At 41.6% G+C, this 21,183-nt stretch overlaps 1 long non-coding RNA gene across 1 annotated transcript; it reads right to left on the bottom strand.

Moving 5' to 3' along the window:
- Window positions 1-8,623: 8,623 nt before the first annotated feature.
- Window positions 8,624-17,817, bottom strand: LOC111097239. The gene is made up of 2 exons (XR_005362935.1): window positions 17,673-17,817; window positions 8,624-8,930 (listed from the first exon to the last, which is right to left on the bottom strand). It is a non-coding gene; the product is annotated as an uncharacterized LOC111097239 (long non-coding RNA).
- Window positions 17,818-21,183: the final 3,366 nt, after the last annotated feature.

The following is a 21,183-nucleotide window of genomic DNA, read 5'->3' as shown; positions in this document are numbered from 1 at the left end:
TGGTTGTTCCTGGTTTCCTGCTAGTTCCTGAATATGTTTTCTAAGAAATCTCTGGAGTAGATAAGTTTGGTGACCATGCACAGATACTACTCAGAGTCCTTGCTGCAGAGAAGGTCACTGGCTCATTGCTTTGGCTCTGGATCCTTTCCTGGCCTCATACATAGCTTTGTTTTCCATGGGCTGCTCTAGCCAATGATTGCTCCGCAGAAAGCTATTTTGGCTCATCATTTGAGGACTCCTCTTCAGCCTGGTTGAAACTTTCTAGAACTGCATTGCAGTCTGAGATTTCCATCTGAAACCCCCTTCTTCCCTCCCTCCCTCACAGGGCCCAGACCTGCACCGTGGTCTGATGCCTTTCCCCACCTCATCTGGGCCCTGTTTTCCTCACAGGCATTTTCCCCAATAAATCTCTTGTGTATCTAATCCTCTTTTGGCACCCACTTGTTGGAAAACCTAAACCAATGCAGGTGATGCCAGAAATGTCCCAGCAACCAGGTAGTAAGATGGGGTTCTAGGGCTGGCTCACTTACCACCTGGCAGCAAATAGGATATCATTCTGAGTGGGTTGTGGGGCACACACAGTCCCTAGCACAAGTTGGCCTGCTATGATCTGAATTTTATTCTCTCCAACTCATCTATTGAAGCCCTAACCCCCAATGTGACTGTATTTGAAGATGTGGCTTCAGGAGGTAATCACAGTTCAATGAGGATAAGGGTGGGATCCTAATCAGAGAGGATTGGAGGCCTTATGAAAAGAAAATGAGAGACAGATTCTTTTTTTTTTTTTTTCTTTTCCCTAGTAACTGACTGACAGTCAGCCCAAGGTTCTCCAATGTTTCCTGTAAAAAGAGCTTTTTGCTGAGAACAGGCGGTACACTGGGGAGAGGGCACATTTTGAGGACACTTAGATACAGAGTTTGAGTTGACATTGCTACCGAGAGACCAAAGGTCTCTGTTACACTGAAGACCTGAGGGGGCAGGGAGTAAATGATGTCCTGGAGAAAGTCTGGCTCACAGTGGCTTATGGGCTCCACAGGCTCCCTCCACAGTCATCTCCCTGGGCTGTCCCAGACCACACAGATGGAGTCCCATTTTTGCAAGATGGAAGACTCCTCTGATGATTGACTTTGGCTTAAGGACTCCCACAGAGCCTGTTGGAACTTCTGTCAGACGGTGTGATAGCTGAGGACAGTTCACTTACACCTGCCTCCTTCCCTGTGGTCTTCAGACACTGCGGTCTGGTGGTGCTTCCAGCTCTGCTTGCTCCCTCTCCATTTCCCCTCACTGGCCTTTATTTCCTCAGTAAACACCCTGCACATCGAATCTCATTCTAGCATCTGCTTCTGGGAGAATCCTGACACAACAGGACCTGTAGGTAGGGCCTCGCTTCTGCACGTGGCTCACCCTGCCATTGGTTTGGAGTCTTGCTTTAGTAGCGGGTAGGTCCCATCACTTGCCATAGAGTGAGATATAGTCACAACCTGGCAGGGCTGTGGCCTTCTCAGGAGGTGAGGAAAGGCCACATTCTCCTCTCCAAGTAAAGGAGATAGACGTTGTGGGAACCGTGGCTCAGGCACAATTATTACTTTCACCAACAAAATCTTAGATAAAGTGCTTGCTTTGATTGGGGATGTGTCCTGTGGAGTACAAGTTGGCACACCCACATGTGCAAAGCAGTAAGCGCTTGGCAGAGTGGCGTCAGTGTCTCTGATAGACTTTTAGACACAGTCTGTCTCCAGAGAATTTCTTCTGGAACTGGAGAAGGGATGTATGAGGGTTGACCTAGGAAGCTACCACTTGGCTCTCACAGCCATGGATGGACAGATGGGCTCTATGGGGTGGTGGGTTACCTTCCCTGGTTCCCCAGCAGCTGCCATGTAAGAAATTGCTCCAAGAGGCTATTGGGTTTCTCTTTGCAGTCCCTTCATGCTCTCTTCCAGCTGTCCAGTAGATTCTTCATAAAGGCATCCATCCCTTGGTATGTCCCTTCTGGGCCACTCTGGGACTCTGATTTCTGCATTTTAGGACAACGTGTGCATGAGTGAACCCCATTTTATTTTCCATCTTGCCAGCTATTATGTTAAGAAAACCACGAATGAATTTTCACTTTGTGTTTCGAGCCGGCCTAGCCTCCCTGCTTCACTGTAGCGGCCTGCCCCTTCCCCACCTCGTTCCATAGACCCTCTTCGGTGGAATATCTTTCTTTCTTCCTTAATACGTCCTCATCTCTGTTTCCTGGAGTCATTTTTATTTACCCTATAATCATTTTCTCCACCAGTTAATAAACTCTGCTTTATTTTTTCCCCCTATTCAGTGGGTAATGTGGTTTCAATGAGCTTTCTGTCATTTGCCTAAAAACTGTTATTAAGTTGTGTGGTAACAGTGTCCCATGGTTCATCCCACTGAGAAGACTCCAGCTGGGTTCCAGGAGGCCTCCCCATTATCGTCTCCCGATTTGTTCACACAGAGACTGAGTGGTGCAGTTCGAGCTCTCAAAGGCCAGGGAACAGAAACCTCACCTTGCTGCCTTCATACCTGACAGGAACCACTGCGCATGCCCGTTCTCATCTTTGAGTCACCAGGAATCACTTGAAGTATGTCCAGTCTGCTGGGCTAGAGTGGTTATGCATTATATTTTCCTGGCCACCTTAGGGGAGCCTTGGGTAAGATGGCCAAGCTGACCGATGGAGAATCAGCATGCATTTCTTTTTCCTGCCATACTTTTGCATGGATTTGAATTACAGTCGTACATCAACCTGTGGCCCCCATAGACCCTATGATGGGCCCACCATTGTGGCTCTTTGTCTTGTTTCATGGTTTAACTTCCTCGGAGAGTTTTCTTTTTAACATTTTTTAAAAATAAAAAGGTAAACTTTTTTTTCCAATATCCAAAGCCATATGTGTGTGTCATATAAAAACTATAAAATGGAGATAGTTAAAATAAGAATAAAATGCACCTCTGAATCCCACCATCCGGATAATCACCTTAGTATCTTATAATATCTATAATTATAGACATACACACAAGGATGTATAATAGGTTGGTGTGTGTGTGTGTGTGTGATACATTTTTTTTTTTTTTTACAAAATTAGAATCATATCATACATAGAATTTATCTGGTTCAGTTTTTTTTTAAAGATTTTATTTATTTACTCATGAGAGATACAGAGAGAGAGAGAGGCAGAGACACAGGCAGAGGGAGAAGCAGGCTCCATGCAGGGAGCCTGACATGGGACTCGATCCCAGGTCTCCAGGATCACGCCCTGGGCTGAAGGCGGCGCTAAAATGCTGAGCCACCCGGGCTGCCCTCTGGTTCAGTTTTAATAGCTGAACAGTATCTCATCATACCAATGTAGCATAATTTCCTTAACTGATTTGCTGGTCTTGGTTGTTTAGGTCTCTTCAAACTTTTCGTGATGTGTATAAAAACAGACATAGCTAAAATCTTTATGCACAGCCTTATGTTTTCCTTAGCATAAATTATAAATTCTTCCAATTAGAATTATTGGAGCCAAAGAAGGCATATATGTGAGGCTTTGGAAACATCCTGCCATATTATCCCCACCAATCCCTAGATTGTGCCAGTATACACACTCACCATTAGTCAGTCGCATGTGCCCATTTCTGCTCACCCTGAGATTTTTGAGTAGGTAGGAATTTTATTGTCTTGGACAGACATTTAGAAAGGCAGATAGCAGGCATCGGGAATCTGGACATCTGAATCTAGCACCACGTGATGGTGGGTAAGACACAACTCTACAGTGTGGAGTTTGGATGCCCCCAGATAGTGCCTGGAACCGCACCAGTAGAACCATGCATTCTTCTTCTTCCTCTTCTCCTCCTCCTCCTCCTCCTCCTCCTCCTCCTCCTCCTCCTCCTCCTCCTCCTCCTCCTCCTTCTTCTTCTTCTTCTTCTTCTTCTTCTTCTTCTTCTTCTTCTTCTTCTTCTTCTTCTTCTTCTTCTTCTCCTTCTCCTCCTCCTCCTCCTCCTCCTCCTTCTTCTTCTTTACAGATTTTATATATTTATCCATGAGAGACACATATAGAGAGGTAGAGACATAGGCAGAGGGAGAGGCAGGCTCCTCACAGGGAGCCTGATGTGGGACTTGATCCCAGGATCCTGGGACCATGCCCTGAGCCAAAGGCAGACACTCAACTACTGAGACACCCAGGCGTCCCAACTATGCATTCTTCTGAACTTGCCCAGAATTTCCCATTTCATGTTGCCTTTCTTGCTGCCTTCCTTTTATCCTGACTACCTTTATTTCTACCATACATACACCTTGTACTGGATTCTGTGCTCATCTCTTTTGGTCTCTGATTTTGTGTACGGAGATGCTACTTCTCCACCCTGACTTAACTTCCTTAGGGAGAAGAATGTTTGAGTTTCTTCTGTAAATTCAATCTTGCAAGGCACCTGATGATATATGCAGTCAGTGATAAATACCCACTGACTCAGCCGGCCCTCAGGCCAGACCTGTAGCTATTGCCTAGTGGACATTTCTAGGGTGTTGCCTAAGTCAGAAAAATAGTGGTGTGGAGAGGAGGAGTGTTTTCTTCTGATTTCTAGAAAATAAAACCACATACAGTGCTGGGGGAGCCTCTTCCTAAGTCTCCAGAGAAATATATCACGTTCTTTATTATCCCCTCAAGGGGTCATATGGCTTGTTATCTTCAAGCTGTGTTATATGGAAAATCGAAGCTTAAATCAAATTTGCCTCTTGTTGTTCCTCAGTTCCACTCTCTTGATTTTATTTCCTGAGCTGGAATTTGTAGGAGGAAGGACACATGCATTGGCTGAGTGGAGACGATGGGCTGTTTACCTCGGGGTTACTGATGCCCAAGGAGGGCTTGCCTTCCTCCCCACATTCTTTCTCACCCCAGTGTACTCTTCCACAGCCTTTTCGCAGGCTACAGCAGAGGCAACAGCCCTTAACTTTAATGCTAATACCCAGAGCACTTGGAATTCTGTTCAGATAACTTAGTAGACCATCTCTAACAGTGAATTACCTTTCCGTGTCTTTGAGCCTTGACATCACTGGTTTGGATTGAGAGGATGGTGTTGTGAGTGATGATAAAAGACAGTTAAATTGGGATAGTGGTTATAATTTGATAGTAATGTGATGTAGTAACAGCAGCATGAGTCACATACGGAGTGAGAGCAGAGAGCATGGGGCATGGAGGCCGCTCACATCCATACCTCCCCCACAGTGACAGTCACACATTAGGCGTGGGACTCTGTGGAGAAGTGAGGACAGAGCAGAGAAAGGGAGGAGCATGGCAATCTCTCAGGTCAGGCCTTGGGATCAACAGTTTGACCAAGGTTTGTGATTTATTAGTTGGGAATAGCCACACTCAAGCGCTTAGCATTGATGGATATTTTTCTCATTACATTTCAAACATAGAAAATGGTCCTTTCTGAATGAGAAATCTGGGGCTATTTTAGTCATTAGTCATTTGAAACTTTCTCTCCTGGTGTTACAGAGAGAAAAAAATGACAAGAACTAAAACACGTTCCTTGCTCTGAATTGCTTATATAGAGCAAAATGAAATGCTTAAGTTCAGTAACTCCATTAGTCTGATGGTTTGCCTCTTTTTTTTTTTTCCTCCTATTTCTGTTTTAGCAGTCTGTTGTATTCAGATCTTCAGATCTTTTATTATGTGGGAAGAAAAATAATTGAATGCATACTGTGCTGGGTATGTATGAGTATATATTAACTCTTTGTTGGGTCCCTGTGGCACCTATAAAATCTAACTCCCTACTGTGATTCAAGGAAGATGCTCAATTAACATCTGATTATAGAAATGAGTGGGCTTAAAGAATAAAACTTCAACTCCCCACGGGTGGAGGCAGATATTCTGAAAACCTTGGGGGAATTTCAGTGTTGATTTATCTTTGTGTGTGTCAGCGTCAGACACCTACACTTAGTATTTGTTTGGCCAGGTGGCCTGGTTCCAACCTCAGCCTAATTTGAGGCTACTCTTAGCAGCAGAGTACGAACAGTTGGGTGGTCTGCAGAGAGCCATTGTCCTTGAAGGAAACCAGAAAATATGTCACCCCAAAATATTTTACTTTGGTATAAGGATCATTTTGAGCTGAAGGTATTTGAGAAGAAGCAGATACAAGGAAAGCTCCCCATCTTCCTCCATTTGCCTAAAAGCAAGACATACTTTTCAAGGTGTCCCTCCTCCTTTCTCTATTAAGGAGAACAAAAGTTAATCATAGGAGACAATTTTAGCTCCTTATCAGCATGGAAGCCTAAAATTATTTTCCTCTGTCCTACTGTTTCTCCATAAGTGTATTATCCTTTGTTGGAACTACTATATAAGCCTGAATTCTAAGCCACTTCTTTGAGTTATTCATCTTTGAGTCTTCTCATGTGTTACAGGTACACTACACATGTCAGAAAACTTATCTGCTTTTCTCCCGAGAATCTCTCTGTTATTGCCGAGTCCCAGCTGTAACTGTAGTGGTTTGTAAAAGTGTATAGACGCAGCCATAGCATCTAGACACCAGCGCTTACACGGGCTTTATTCTGCACAACCTCACATGTCTTCAGAATAATAAGAGGAAGTAGAATTTATTTCCTCACTTCACAAAAGATGACTGAGGCTCAGAGAGGCTGAGGGACATATCTGAGTCCACTCAGGATGCCATGCTGTAAAGTTTGAACTTGCTGCTGCTGCTTTGGCTTCATGTACTAGTGAAGTTTTCTTTATATTCTGGGACAACATAGGAAGTTGGTGAATGGCAAGTTTTAGGGGGCAGGTCTATTTACCAAGGGCTCATGTGGAAATGTGATGAAGAGATCTATGTCAGCTTGTCTGAGGTACAAACTGCTATCTATGAAAGGGGCTTGAAATTATTAAAATCTCAGAGAATATCCAAAATGAAATTGCCTTTGAAACACGCACACAGGGGATCCCTGGGTGGCTCAGCGGTTTAGCACCTGCCTTCGGCCCAGGGCATGATCCTGGAGTCTCAGGATCGAGTCCCACATCAGGCTCCCTGCATGGAGCCTGCATCTCCCTCTGCCTGTGTCTTTGCCTCTCTCTCTCTCTCTCTCTGTCTCTCATTAATAAATAAATAAAAAATTAAAAAAAAAAAGAAACACACACACACATACTCATCATCACTTCTTAAAGGCTCAAGAAAAAGCAAACAAGCGTCAAAGCTTATTTTAATCAGTTTTGATAGAAATGTTTATAAAACGAGGTGAAATTCATCCTGCCTCCTTAAACAGATTATATGAAATTAAGTCCTCACCTTTGCACTGACAGGACTTTTGTGTGTTTTGTTAATGTTAGATCCTCAGTGGCTGGGCACAGAGTAGGTATTCTAGAAACATTTGTTGAATGAATCAATGAATAAATAAAAAAATCACATCTAGATAGAACGTAACAAAATTTAAGGAAGTTAGCATGTTTTAAGTAATGATCTCATTTTAAGTCAATAAGGAACTCTAAGAGTTTGTGGTCTGTCCTGTGCCTTCATTTTATTTTATATACATTCCTCTCATTACTTTGCTCTGGATTTGCATGGAAGCACTTTTTTAGCCATAAATTCATAGTTGCTAAACTCAGCTGGAACCAAGTTAAGTTCTTCCTCAACTCCATCTGATTTGTGTGGCCTACTGCACCTTGGATTATTTTTCTAAGTAAAAGGAAACCATTTGCTTGCTGACAATCCACTAATTTAAATATACCTTCAGGTATGGATTTTCCATAAACCCAGTAACCAACCCAGCCTGTTTGGCTTTTAATTCTGAAATTTATTGGCTCTTCCTTGCCTTTTGCAGATACAAGCTCATTCTTAATTGTTCATTTTTATTCTTACCCCAAACATAGTAAATCTTAATCGCTGTGTCTCTAATGTTAAGGGGAGATGTGGTAGCTGTGGAGAAAAGTATTCAAAAGCACATTAGCTTAGCAACAATATAATAATGTTTTCAAGCTGCCCATAAGAGCTTATATTGACTTTCAGAATCATTATACAGAGATGTTTTTGAAAGGACCCTCCAGATGGATATGTTCTCCCCACCTCAAGATTGTCATCACATGTTTCTTCTTCCATCTCTGAGTCATTCAGAACTGTGAAGATTCTATTTTTCAACTTTAATTACAGAACTAGATGAGAATGTATTCTGTTGTTTGGCAGTATTACTAACGCACTTTATTTGTTTATGGCTCTTTGAGAAAGCCATTTTAATAAGGTCAGATTTGCAATTTAAATGAACTTTAATATTTCTTGCAAAGGCTGGGACTGCTTATTTATGCGAGGGGTGAACACGGTAGAAATTTATGGTTTAAAAATATGTTCTCCTGTTTTCTTTTCCAAATGGTGCATCTCAGGTGATAAACGTTTTCAACTTATATATATATTTTTTTTTTTTCAAAAAAGGGCAGAAAATCCAAATCAGTGAAATAAATCCTGACTCTAAATAGGGTTGTTAATACTGTATTTTTCTGCTTTTCCCATTAAAATCTCCACCCCAAACCCTGATCGTAGTCATGAAAAAATATTACTCAGTCACAATCCTGCAGGTGAACTCTTTGTTCTAGTACTCTGTTACCACATGAACTAGCAAAGCCACAACACAACACAACACAACAAAAACTATTCTCTGAACTTTAAGGAGTGGCCATTTATTGAATTTATTTCATTGCTCTTGATGGATAGAACTTCAGGTAAAGGATGGAGTGTCTACATTTACCTGTCAAAGGATTCTGTGACTGAGTGCATCAGGCGGGCAATTTATACTATAGCCCTACGGTGCCCTCAGTGATCAGGAGGGGTGGGCTTTAGGGGAATTTATTTAATTGGCTGAGAAGTTGTTTCTTGATTGGAGTGAATGAGAGACAATGAAGCACCACTGTCCTTTCTCTGGCTTGAATTCTGCATCCTACTTCCTAAGTGCTTTACAGATGCTCTGTTGGAAACACAAAGACCAAAGCAAGGGTTAGAAGATTGGAATGAAGCTTAAGTAGTAAATGCTTGAAGGCATCCAGGTTGAAAATATTTGAAGACACTGGAATAGGGTGACTTTTATATACTTTTAAAACCAACATAAGAAGAATAAGTTTTCTGTTAGCTTAAAAGATTCAAATGTATCTGCAGAAACAAAGTTCTACCAAGAATTAAATCTTGGTAAAATTCCTTCTGATATGGGAGAGCTTGGTTCTTGTCTCATGGAGTTGAAGACTGAATCTCAGGGACAAAGGAGGCTGAGTAAAGTGATAGAAGTTGAAGTAAAGATACAGAGAAAGCTCTCAGGTGTGAGAGGTGTCCCTACAGAGAGTTGCCACTGAGGGCTTGTAGGGCTGGCCTTTCATTGAGAGCCAATCAAGGAAGCCAAATCCTTTTAACATATGTATTGGTATCACCATTGAGTAAAGGACTAGGATAAGGACTAGGATCTTTAATGGCTTACTTTTTTTTTGGGGTCTGGTTGTTCTTTATTGGTCACAGATGACTATCATAAAAAAGACACCCTCCCTGCCCACACTTAGGGCAGGGTGGTCTAGCTTGTTTCCTTCTCTCTGGTTTCCTTACACCTCTGCATTTTTTGTTTTTTTGTTAGTCTGCATCCATGGCCCCCTACCTTGCCCTGTGTAGCTCCATTTGTCTCTAACTTCCTTCCTTCCTTCATTTTCCTTCCAGCAAATTGCTACATTCAGTTTTACCTATTTGAGAGGCTTAGCATTCTTTTGAGTCAGGTATCCCTCAGGCGACAATCTTGTCTCCTTGCCTGCCCAGCCAGGCCTCAGGGAAGAGGAACCTCAATGATTATTTACATTTCCCCAACTTATACCCACTCCTCAGTTCACACCCTTTCCATGTCCATTCCTGACATTTTGCTAAGGATTCTTCTTTCCACATTCAGCAAAACCCCCACAACTGGAAATCCAATGGACACACTCTTTCCTTGGTTTGTGTGACTTGAGAATAGGCCCTGATTGTATCATTGGCTTTACACTTGTGCTTCTTTTCTCTTATGAAATCTTGGTTTTCCTCAAGTATTTGTGGTCATTCCTTCTGGATTCTTTGAAGAGTGCTGAGATCCTAAATGCTGGTGTTTCTCAGACTGCTCTTGGATCCTCTCTCCTCTTACTCCATATACTTTCCTCAGTAACCTCATCTGTACTCAGGGCTTTAGTTACCACTTACATGAAACATGAGATGTGGGATCTTGTGGTGTCCTGAGCTGGGGTGACATGGTGGGTCCCACTGGTTTCTTTGTTTTCTTTGGTTGACACCTCCATGAAAGGCTCCCAAATCTATTATTCACCCAACCAGAAGTCTGAGTCATAGACCCTTTTGCTTGCCCATCCAGCCAACCTATCATCTTTTTTTTTTTTTTAAGATTTTATTTATTCATGAGAGACACACAGAGAGAGGCAGAGACATAGGCAGAAGGAGAAGCAGGCTCCCTGCAGGGAGCCTGAAGTGGGACTCGATCCCAGGACCCCAGGATCATGACCTGAACCAAAGGCATATGCTCAACCACTGAGCCACTCAGGTGTCCCCCTATTATCCCTTAAAATGCCTCTCAATTGCATCCCACTCTCTCTGTTCCTTCTGTGCCTGTCTTGGTCCTAGTTATTTACTGTTATTTGAATCTCTCCCTACTTCCAATCAGGCCCTGTTCTCAAGGCCATCTTCCATGCTACACCTGGAGAGAATTTCCTAAAACATAATATCTGGTATGTTCCTAAAACATAATATCTGGTATGTCACCATCCTGTTCATACCTCCAATGGCCATCCAAAATTTTTGGTACAAATTCCAAATTCCTTGACTACTTCTTTGTTATTGCTTTATTTTTGTTTTTAATTTTAAAATTATTATTTATTTATTAAAACTTCTAAGACTTTAGGTTCAAATTAGTTCACATCTATGTAGTATTAGTTTCAGTGGTAGAATTTAGTGACTCATCATTTTCATATAACACCCTGTGCTCATTACATCAAGTGCCCTCCTTAATGCCCATCACCCGTTTAGCCCCTCTGCCACGGACCTCCCTTCTAGCAACCCTCAGTTTGTTTCCTAGAGTTCAGTGTATTTTATGGTTTGCCTATTTTCATCTTATTTTATTTTTCCTTCCATTCCCCTATATTCATCTGTTTTGTTTCTTAAATTCCACATGAGTGAAATCATATGGTATTTGTCTTTCTCTGACTTGCTTATTTAGCTTAGCATAATACACTCTAGCTCAATCCACATTGTTGCAGCTAGCAAGAGTTCATTCTTTTTGATGGTTGAATAATATTCCACTGTACATGTATGCTACCTTTTCTTTATCCATTCATCTGTCAAAGGACATCTAGGCTCTTTCCATAGTTTGGCTATTGTGGGCATTGCTGCTAAAAACATTGAGGTGCAGGTGCCCCTTTGAATCACTGTATTTGTATCATTTGGATACATACCCAGTAGTGCAATTGCTGGGTCATAGGGTAGCTATATTTTTAACTTTTTGAGGACCCTCCATACTGTTTTCCAGAGTGGCTGCACCAGTTCGCATTCCCACCAACAGTGCAAGAGAGTTCCTCTTTCTCTGCTTCCTTACCAACGTTGTTTCCTGAGTTTAATTTTAGCCATTTTGTCAGGTGTGAAGTGGGCTCTCATTGTAGTTTTGATTTGTATTTCTCTGATGATGTTGAGCTTTTTTCATGTGTCTGTTGGCCATTTGTATGTCTTCTTTGAAGAAATGTCTCTTCATGTCTTTTGCCCATTTCTTAACTGGATTTTTTATTTTTTGGGTGTTGAGTCTGATGAATTCTTTATAGATTTTGGATACTAGCCCTTTATCCAATATGTCATTTGCAAATATCTTCTCCCATTCCTTGATTGCCTTTTTGTTTTGTTGAGTGCTTCCTTTGCTTTGCAAAAGCTTTGAATCTTGATGAAGTCCCAATTATTGCTTTGTTTTTAAAGGACCTATAGAGACCTTGGTCTGTATGATACTTAGTCTTTGGAATTTGTCAAGATCCCTTTTTGTGGGCTTGTACACAATGAAATTTTTTATTATTAGATCGATGTTAGCTTAAAAGGAATAATTTTCTCTAATTGTTTTTATTGATCAAGATTAGACTTCACTTTGATTTTTCAATCTGGGAACTTACATTTTTCTTCAATCCCAGGAAATTCAAATGTCTTTCTCCTGTCTTTATTTTCTTTTCTGGTCTATCCTATTAGATACATGCTAGATGGTTTCATTCTATTCACTACATATTTGAACCTCTTGTTGACAATGTTTATCTCTCTATATGCTTGTGTACATCCTGGATGGTTTTCTTAGCTATTCTTTCTGGTTCATTGATCTATTGTTTAATTTGCCCATTGAATCTTGTATGTCAATCTCTGTGCATTCATTTTTTTAATCTTACTTGATTTTTTGAAATCCATTTTTTAAAACCCAATGTCCTATTCTTTCATTAATGTTTCTATTCCTTTGTTCTCTTTAATGATTTTAAGAATACTAGATTTTAGTATTTAGGTATTGCAGGCATTTCTGGTTCTAGGAATGCTAATTCTACTTTTCACTGCAGCTGCTCATTCTCTTTAGGATAGTATATACCTGTGATTTTTTTTTCTCCCTGTGATTTTCAAGTTTTGATTGTGAACTTGTCTCTGAAGGGGGTTTTTCTCCTGTGGTGGTCTTATATAGCTGAGAAAGTAGGGGAATACCTCCTACAGAACTGGTTTAGATGATTTTTCTATGGGATCCAGAAGTTTCATTGTTTCAATGATAAGTTTTGATGTTAATTTCTCAGCTTCATATTCTTGAACCATGTATCTAGGGTCAATTTGGATGCTGCACCTGTCTTAACACAATCTGGGTGGTATAATAACCTAAGATATTTCTCCCCACTCAGAGCCAGTTTTAAAGTAAAAAAAAAAAGAGAAGGGGGCAAAGGGGCAGAGTTCTGGAATAGACCAAAGTCTACTATAAAAGCAGGCAGAGGTATAAGAAACAAGGAAGGAGACAGAGAAGGGTGATTCTGGAGACTGGAGGAGAGCCAGGGGAGGAGAATTTCAGTAAAAGATGTGAGTTCCCTGGGGTTCAACTTGGCCCATGTAGAATTAATTGAGTTAAACCTTTCCTCCCCGGTTGACTCTGAGTACAGCTGAAGGCTGACTTCATATGACCTGCCTTTGTATAGGCTCCCTTGTGGGACATTTCATGTGATGGAACACCATAAATTACATGAAGGGCATAAAGAGCACGGTGTACACAGGATTTGGAAACATCAATCAGTAGACCAACACTAATGACAGAGGTGGTGTGAATAAATTATGCTTCCTTGGAGTCATTTCTCCCAATTCTGTGAAACTCAGTTTGACATTCAAGGCCTTTGTCTATAATGTCACCCATTTATATTCGTGAATGTTCTGTCATCACGTCTGCTTGCTTATTGACCTCTGTGTGGACCCAGATTCAACATAGACCAGTGTTCCTCCATATGCAAAGCCTTCCTGTCTCAAGGCACTGAGTGGTCCTTTAAATCCTACCTCCTTTGTGAAGCCTTTCTGGATTTCCCCAAACCGGTTGTGGTTTCTTTAACCCCTGAATTCTCATAATCTCATGTTTGCAATCCTTATTACCCTCTGTTTGGTCTTGCACATTTTCCCTCAATTTGCGTATACATCCTATGACCTCCTCTTCCCACACTTTTACTTTCCAAAGGGTAGAATCTGAACCATCTTCGTTATTGGGGCACCCTAGTGTCAAGAGCCATGACATGACAAATGTTTGATACGTAGCTAATAAATGAATTTATGGAGGAATATGAGGTGATGTGATTTGTGGTTTTACCTTGTGGTGGGGTCTGGGATGAGAGCAGTTAATGTGTGGGGAGTGTTCTAGGGTAGACCTTCAGGGTGTCCAGGAGCTCAAGCTTACATGTCTGAATATATACTCTTCTTTTAAAGGCACACATTTCACTCACCTCAGAGCCTTCTAGTGATAGGCCGAGGCCCTATAGCTCTAAATTGAGTATTCGAGGGAAGCCAACCTTATTCAGGAAAGCATTAGACCAACTGTGACCAAATGCCTGTTGCAGCCTGAGGCTTAGCAATAAAGGCTGTGTGTATTGGAAACCTTGCCTCTTGTGCCTACCAGGATGAGTCAGCAGCAAAGTGGTCCTGAGAGTACTTGGGACATACAAACTACACAGTTTAGGAATGATGATTCAGAAATCTCTGAAGAAGCCTACAAAATCCACTTGAATTTTGTTGTAATTCATGGTAAAACTCTTCTTTCCACAAGAGTGTCCAACCAATGGCCCCTCCTTTTCTCTCCTTTGGTGAGCTTTTCCCCTCCTATTTTCTCTTTTCTTATTTTGAGACAAAAGGGACATTTGGATAGAAACTGTCACTATTTGTACTTAGATGTACTGTCTGTCAAATAGCCTTGTCAGCGACAGTGAGGGAAGGTGAGGAGTCATAGGCAGCAACAAATGAAAAAGCAGCACAATGCATGATGGTCTATGTGCCAAAAGTTCCTAGGGCACAGCTTTTGGATACACTCTGATTTTTAAACAGCAGATTTATAGTCCTAATTATGTACTTTGAATTTATTTGTTTTCCTAAAGCCCACAGCATCTGGGGGGCATTGGCTGGCAGTGGGGCACGTTGGCCCGAGTATGTTTCATGGTGTAGATTATTTGTGCGCAGGGCTGAGTAATGATAACATTCCAGAATGGAGAAGCAGGGTGGACCTGAAGGGGCCCCTGAAACAATGATGTTTTTCTCTGTAAGCAGTGACACATGCTCATTGACCCAGCAGGTGATGTCTAATACCAGCTTACTGGGGCAATAGCTCAGAGCCAGTGGAGACACCATGCTACTTCATAAAAGCTGCCAGACGAGGAAAAAAGGAATTGCTTTTTAAGCGACTTGATATATTTGCAGAGATCACAGAAGTTCAGGCCAGCAACAAATGTGTTCACCTATCTGTTTTAAAAGAGGAATGATCCCTGGGATTACCTCTAGGAAGTTTAAGTGTATGGAGAAAAATACCCAGAACATCTAAGAAGTAATGGAATCATGAGTGAATAAGCAGCTCGGTGTTGCCACAAATAAATCACGCAGGACGGATCTGAAAGCTATTTAAAATTCACAGTGGAGGGGAACAAAGTCACTGCAATACATCTTGATTTTAGCAATGCATTTGATACCACGTCACGAAATTTTGCTTATGAAATTAATTGACACTGGCGTGGATATGAACACTGTCATAGGGATTGATAATTTTCAGGGGGTCTGTAAACAAGGCACTGTGATGAATAGTGTGACATCCAGCTAGAGGTAGTTGATTAGTAGGGGTGCCAAAGAGATTGGTGTTAAGCCTGATCATATGCAACAATGTTATTAATGGTTTCAAAGAGAAAGTAAAGAGAATGTTAATGAAATTTGCAAATTATACAAACCGGGGTGGTGCTGGAATAAATCCAATAAGAATGATGGATAGAATTTATTCCAAGAGATATAGACAGGTTCAATATATGGGTAATAAAGAGCAAAATGAGATTCATTTTCAAAAAATGCAAACTAGGATAGATCAGGGGAAAAATAAAAGAAAAAAATGATTCCTATAAGGGCACTAAGAATTTATTTAATTTTCAAGATGCTTCCGGGTCCTTTTTAGTTTTGGACACCACCTTACCTCCCTACCGCTTTGAATCATCTTTTCCTGTTTGTTGCCATATCCTTGCACCTTTCTTTGTAATTTCCTTGAATGGTCTGCAAGTTTTACACTTTATGGCTTTGCAAATATTTTCCTTTGACCAAATGCCTTTTCCTTTTATTTCTGTGTGTATAATCTGATGCATTCTTCAATACTGTCCTCCTGGTCATCTTTGTAGTATGGTTCTCTACTCTCCCAAGAGAACCACTTTCTCCACTGCATGGCTATCTTGCTTGGTAAATGCCTTTATTGGTGCTCTTGTCTTACTGCATTGTGACCACAGAGAGGGAAGAAGGTCAGTGGTTAAGTGCATGGTCTTCAGGGTCAGAGTCAGGAATCCAGCCTAAGTGCCACTTGTGGATGATGTGATCTTACCTGAGTTCCATAGACTTCCAAGCCTCTGTTGTCCAATAAAATGGGTATCATCTTAGTCAGTTTGGGCTGCTATAATAGAATACCCTAGACTGGAGGCTTTAACAATAGACATGTATTCCTCACAGTTCTGGAGGCTGAAAGTCTGAGATCAGGGTACCAGCACGATTATGTTCTTGATGGAGGGCCCTCTTCTTGACTATGTCCTCACATGGCCTTCCTTGGGTACACACATAGACACGCACACACACACATATATACACACAAAGGATGTGAGGGAGAAATGGGAGGGAGGAAGGGAGAGAGAGAGAGAGATCTTGTCTTGTTCTCTTTCATTAAGAACACTAATCTCGTCATGAGGGCCTCACCCTCATGATCTAATCTAACCCTAATTCTTTCCCCAAATCTCCACCCCTAAATACTTTCCACATTGAAAGTTAGGGTTTCAACAGACGAATTCTGCGGGACACAAATATGTGATCCATAACAGCCATTCTGCAAGGATTTAATGACATATTTTATTTTATTTTTTAATAAAAAGAGCGTGGCCAGTTCATGAGCTACTTTTTGATGTCAGGAATTATTGCTCTTATTAACAGCATTTGCTTAAGCCTTTTTGTTTTTTTAAATCCATGAACAATTGGAGGTCAAAAAAATTATTCTTATTCTTTATACTCCTGCTAGTCCCTCAGACGGTATTTGGTACATAGCAGGGCTTTGAACCAGTGAGCCCTACATTAGAATGGGTTCTTTCTGAAGCTATGAGGAGTTGCTCCTTTTGCTATCTGTATTTTGGGTTCAGTAGACAAATGGAGGAACTAGGTAATTAAACCTTTTCCTGTTCCTTTTACAGGTGTTTCGAAGAAAAGCACCGACATTTTTACCTTGGCATTAGGTACTGTTTCAAACATCCAGTGGAGATTTTCTGGAGTCTTTCTGATGAGATCATGTCTGAAGGAGTGTGGTCAAGGGTGGGCCAGATGTAGCCAGGGGGTGGGGTGGGGAACAACAGCCATATGACTGTCAAAGAGATAGTCAGTCCCAGAGGCTATGGGGGTGAGTTAAAGGCATTAGAAGGAAAGAAATACTGCAATGATCTGATATGTAGGGCCTCCTAAGAGGTGAGCAGGATCTTGAAACTTCTAAGTCTTGGAATTAATGTTGTGGACAACAAAGAAAAAGAGAAACATGATATCAATATTTCATGGCATGGCATGGCATGACTGATGCCAGTAGAATCCCTCTGGCTTTGGAATAGTTGTTTTGGGTGAAGATCAGGACTCTTACCTGCATGAACTTCCTGAAAATAGAGAGATGAAGCCCCAGGTAAGTTGTAGCCAGTCATCTTCTGAGATAACTATGCATTACCTGACACAAAGGTATGCTAGAAACCATCGCAGCCTGATAATATTGGCTTATGAATTCTAGCCTCTGTCCCCACACATTTGCTAGAAATCTAGTATGAGTTTTTGCCAAGTAATGAATATCTCTGCTCACGTTGCATGATAAACCCATGGGTCTATGGATCAGCTGCAGTTTGCCAATCTAGGTTGAATTTGGCTGAATTTGGCAGAGCCATGCTAGGCTCCAGTCAGGCTCTTATCTACTCACGTGGATTCTTCTGGGAGATGACAGGACCATAGAAAATTGAGCCAAACCACACAAATCCATTTAAAGCCTCGGCTAGCTGAGCCCAACATCAAAGAGGCAGAGAAGTGTACACAGCCTAGTCTTTGGGGGCTACTGTAAAGTTACATGACAAAGGACATTGATATGTAATTCTAGAATACAAGGGAATGAAGAATCAGAACCAAGAATCCCACATATACAACCATCATCCCACTTCTCATCTGTTGTTCATGCTCAGTCATCTGGTGATAAAGTTTCCCATCCGGTTCTTATCCTCTACTAACCATAACCACCAACCCCAGTCTAGCCTTTTGACGTGACTCTATTTTTGAGCCTTTTTAAAATGACTTCACCCTCCAGCTACTAAGCACAGATCTCATGGACTGTCTGTGTCATTATGGAAGATACTTGGAACCAAAATTCTAAGTGCTACTGTCCTTACCACCCTTGTCATGGGGAGTCTCTGGGCTCAGATGGTAGGACTGGAAGGAAGCTATAATTTATCACTAGCTCTGGTGAACCACGACTCCCCTAGTTGTCACTGAAGAAGGTGGTGCATATTTTAGTAAGAGTTCTCTGGGTTTCCTTGCTTTCCAAGGAAGATGTTTTAAGCTTGATCTTGGATTCAACAATGGGCATAGACTAAAGAAGAGGAATCAGTATTTCAGATGAGTGGAATGGTATTTGGGAATAGAAGTCCAGGAGGCTTTCTAAGATTTTAACTTATAGTAAGATCAAATGTTTAGCCTATACTAGTTGGGAGGCCAAAATCCAGGGGCTGGCACTCAGTTGGTGCAAAGGAAAGTCTCTCTGTTTTGATCTAGGACCCAGGTAGGTCAGTGATCCTTGAGAACTTGTCTAAATTCTTTGTACTCTTTTCTTCCCTTTACCCTTGTGGTTGTGCCCCACTGACCTCTGTCTGGCTCTGGACCCACCAGACACGCACTCCTCAGGGCCTTTGCATGTGTGGTTGCCTTTGCCGTGAATATCCTTCCCAGACTTGACTTGGCTGCTTCCTTTGCAATCCTGTTTCCCGCATTTCAGGTCACCTTCTCAGAGAAGCCTTTCTTGATTACCTGCATTGAATAGTTTCCAAGCTCCTCAGACGCACTTTCCACCATTCTCTACTCCATTCTGTGTTCTGGAAGGCACCAACAGGCTTCCTCTTGGGATCAGAGTTTTGAGGTAGAGATGGGTCAAGGTCCTTATTCTTTGGGCTCTCTCTGATGAGTTGCTCTGTGTGCCTCTACTGAGAGTTCCTGTCAACAGGATGCTTCCTGCAACCACAGACAGCTACCTTCTCTTACTCTGTTAGGTTGGAAAAGGTAGATTGCCAGTTTTCCTCTCGCTTTCCCTGTCAAAGAATTTCACCACTCCTTGTTAGCTTCTCCCAACCCTCCTCACACTTTTTTGGCCAATAGCCTTTCTCTAAACTTTCTTCAACTGCTCTGCTTGAGTTTCCTGTCTGCTACCTGCCAGGACACAGCACTCTATCCAAATGTTTCCTTTTCCCCATGATTTTCTTCCCCTTAACCTTATCTTTCCCTTCATGAACTTTTACGTAATTTAGAGCTTTATTTGTTTACTTCTTCATTATACGTGTCTCTCTCTGATGGTGGGTTCCATGAAGATAGGGAGGAGGCTTATTTTATTCATCAGTGTATAGTCACTACCTGGTACTTTGTAGCTGGCTCAAAACTGTTTGTTGAATGATTAAACAAACAAACAAACAAAAAAATGAATGGGTAACAAGATACTAATCAGGTTTCCAGAGAAGTGCTATTAATTGAGTGATTGCTATTTGACAGGTTCTGTGCTGGGCACTATCCATACATTATCTCATTTACAGCACTCGGTAAGTGGAGGAGATGAATGTCACTATTATAGAAATGAGGAGACTGAATTTCTGGGAGGTTAGGTAACTTTCCAGAGGACGCACAGCTAGCAGGTAGTGGCTCTAGGATTCAAACCCAGTCCTGTCTGATTCTGAATGCTGTGCTTTTAATCACTGCACTAAACTGGTTGGACACTGGCAAGTAGTGTAGGTGCCAGTAGCCAACCCCAATCTTTGGTTTGGCTGCAGTGGAGAATGTAACCAATAGCTGGATCAAAAGTCCTGGTCCCCCAGGGCTTTCAGATGGGCTGTTCAATCACATTCAGACCATGTAGCTGATAGAATTTCCCATCATTTGTTTTTCTCTCATCAGTGAATAATGGAACCTGGCTTACGGCTTTGGTAGGATAGTTTTCACCTAGTGGATTCTGTCTCTAGTCAATGTGTACCAAGGATATACTTAATGATTTGCTCTTATGTATATAGAACATGTGAAAAGAGGTTAATTCCATACCAAACAGAACACCTGTCAAGAAATTAGGGCCTTAGTTTTATAAATCCCCAGCCTCCCTTTGATTATTGCTGTAATTCATGCAGACAGCAGATAATCTCTAAATTATACAGAGCTTCATGATTAAAATATTTTGCCCCCTTTTAACAGTTTGAGAAGAAAGAAGATGTGGCTTTGGAGGCTTGGTGTCAAATTAAGCAGTAATAGAGCCGTAGAGGAATATAATAAATATGCATAAAGACACTAAAAAAAGCATTTCTAATAGGTCCATACCACAGGAATTTGCTATGTGTGAAATTGAAAGACTTCCTAGGGAAAATCCTTGGCCCATTTGCTTTTAAATTCACTTTTTATGCCCTTTTGTTAAAAAAAAAAAAAAAAAAAGTTTTAAGCTCCATTATTCCCTTGCAGAGGAATCTGATCAAAGGAACATTCTCAGAGCTCTGGAAAACCTTTGCTGAGGGCAGGTACCCACCGAGCCCCCTGCCAGCCGACAGTTAGGATAGAAGACATTGTTGCTCTGGTTTTACCTCCAAAGACCAAGGCTATCACCTCAGGCATAATCAATCAATGAAAAGAACTCAGAAATATTCATCAAGACCATATGGGCTAGGCTTAGCAGGGGAGAGAACTAAAAGATGGCAACAGGCCTGGGGGAGCTCATAGTTCAGCTGGGGACACTGGACGTCCATCTGTTGTAATGGGCAGGCCCACAGATTGGTTCGAGGAGCAAAGTCTGAGACGTTCCAAGGCTGAGAGCTGACTGCCCACAGGGATGACTTTTCTAAAGAGATGATCTAGAATGTCAAGAAGGAAGGCAAGGGCTCTTTGAGTGGAAGATGTTACCCCTGGAAGTTTGGAAATGGGTCTGCTGTGAATAAAGCTTCCTGCCATAGCGAGGGCAGTGCAGGGGCTCTAAAAGAGTGTTTTCAGAGCCAGTCTAAATTCTGACACCACTGTTGCTGCTTACAAGATGCATGTCCTTGGTTTTGCCTGCAAGTATCAATTTTCATCTTCCTAAAATATCAAGGAGGGGAATGATTGGAAAAGACAATGGAGATGAAAAGAAGCCTTTTACTCTTCAGAATATTCTATCTGTTCTAAGAAAGCCTGTGAATTTGCATGTGGTTCAACCTCTTTGCCCAAGA

Source organism: Canis lupus, chromosome 8, assembly GCF_011100685.1.
Source record: "Canis lupus familiaris isolate Mischka breed German Shepherd chromosome 8, alternate assembly UU_Cfam_GSD_1.0, whole genome shotgun sequence".
Classification (NCBI taxonomy): Eukaryota; Metazoa; Chordata; class Mammalia; order Carnivora; family Canidae; genus Canis; species Canis lupus.
Note: the sequence above shows the minus strand (reverse complement) of the source record. Positions and strands in the feature narration are given on the sequence as shown.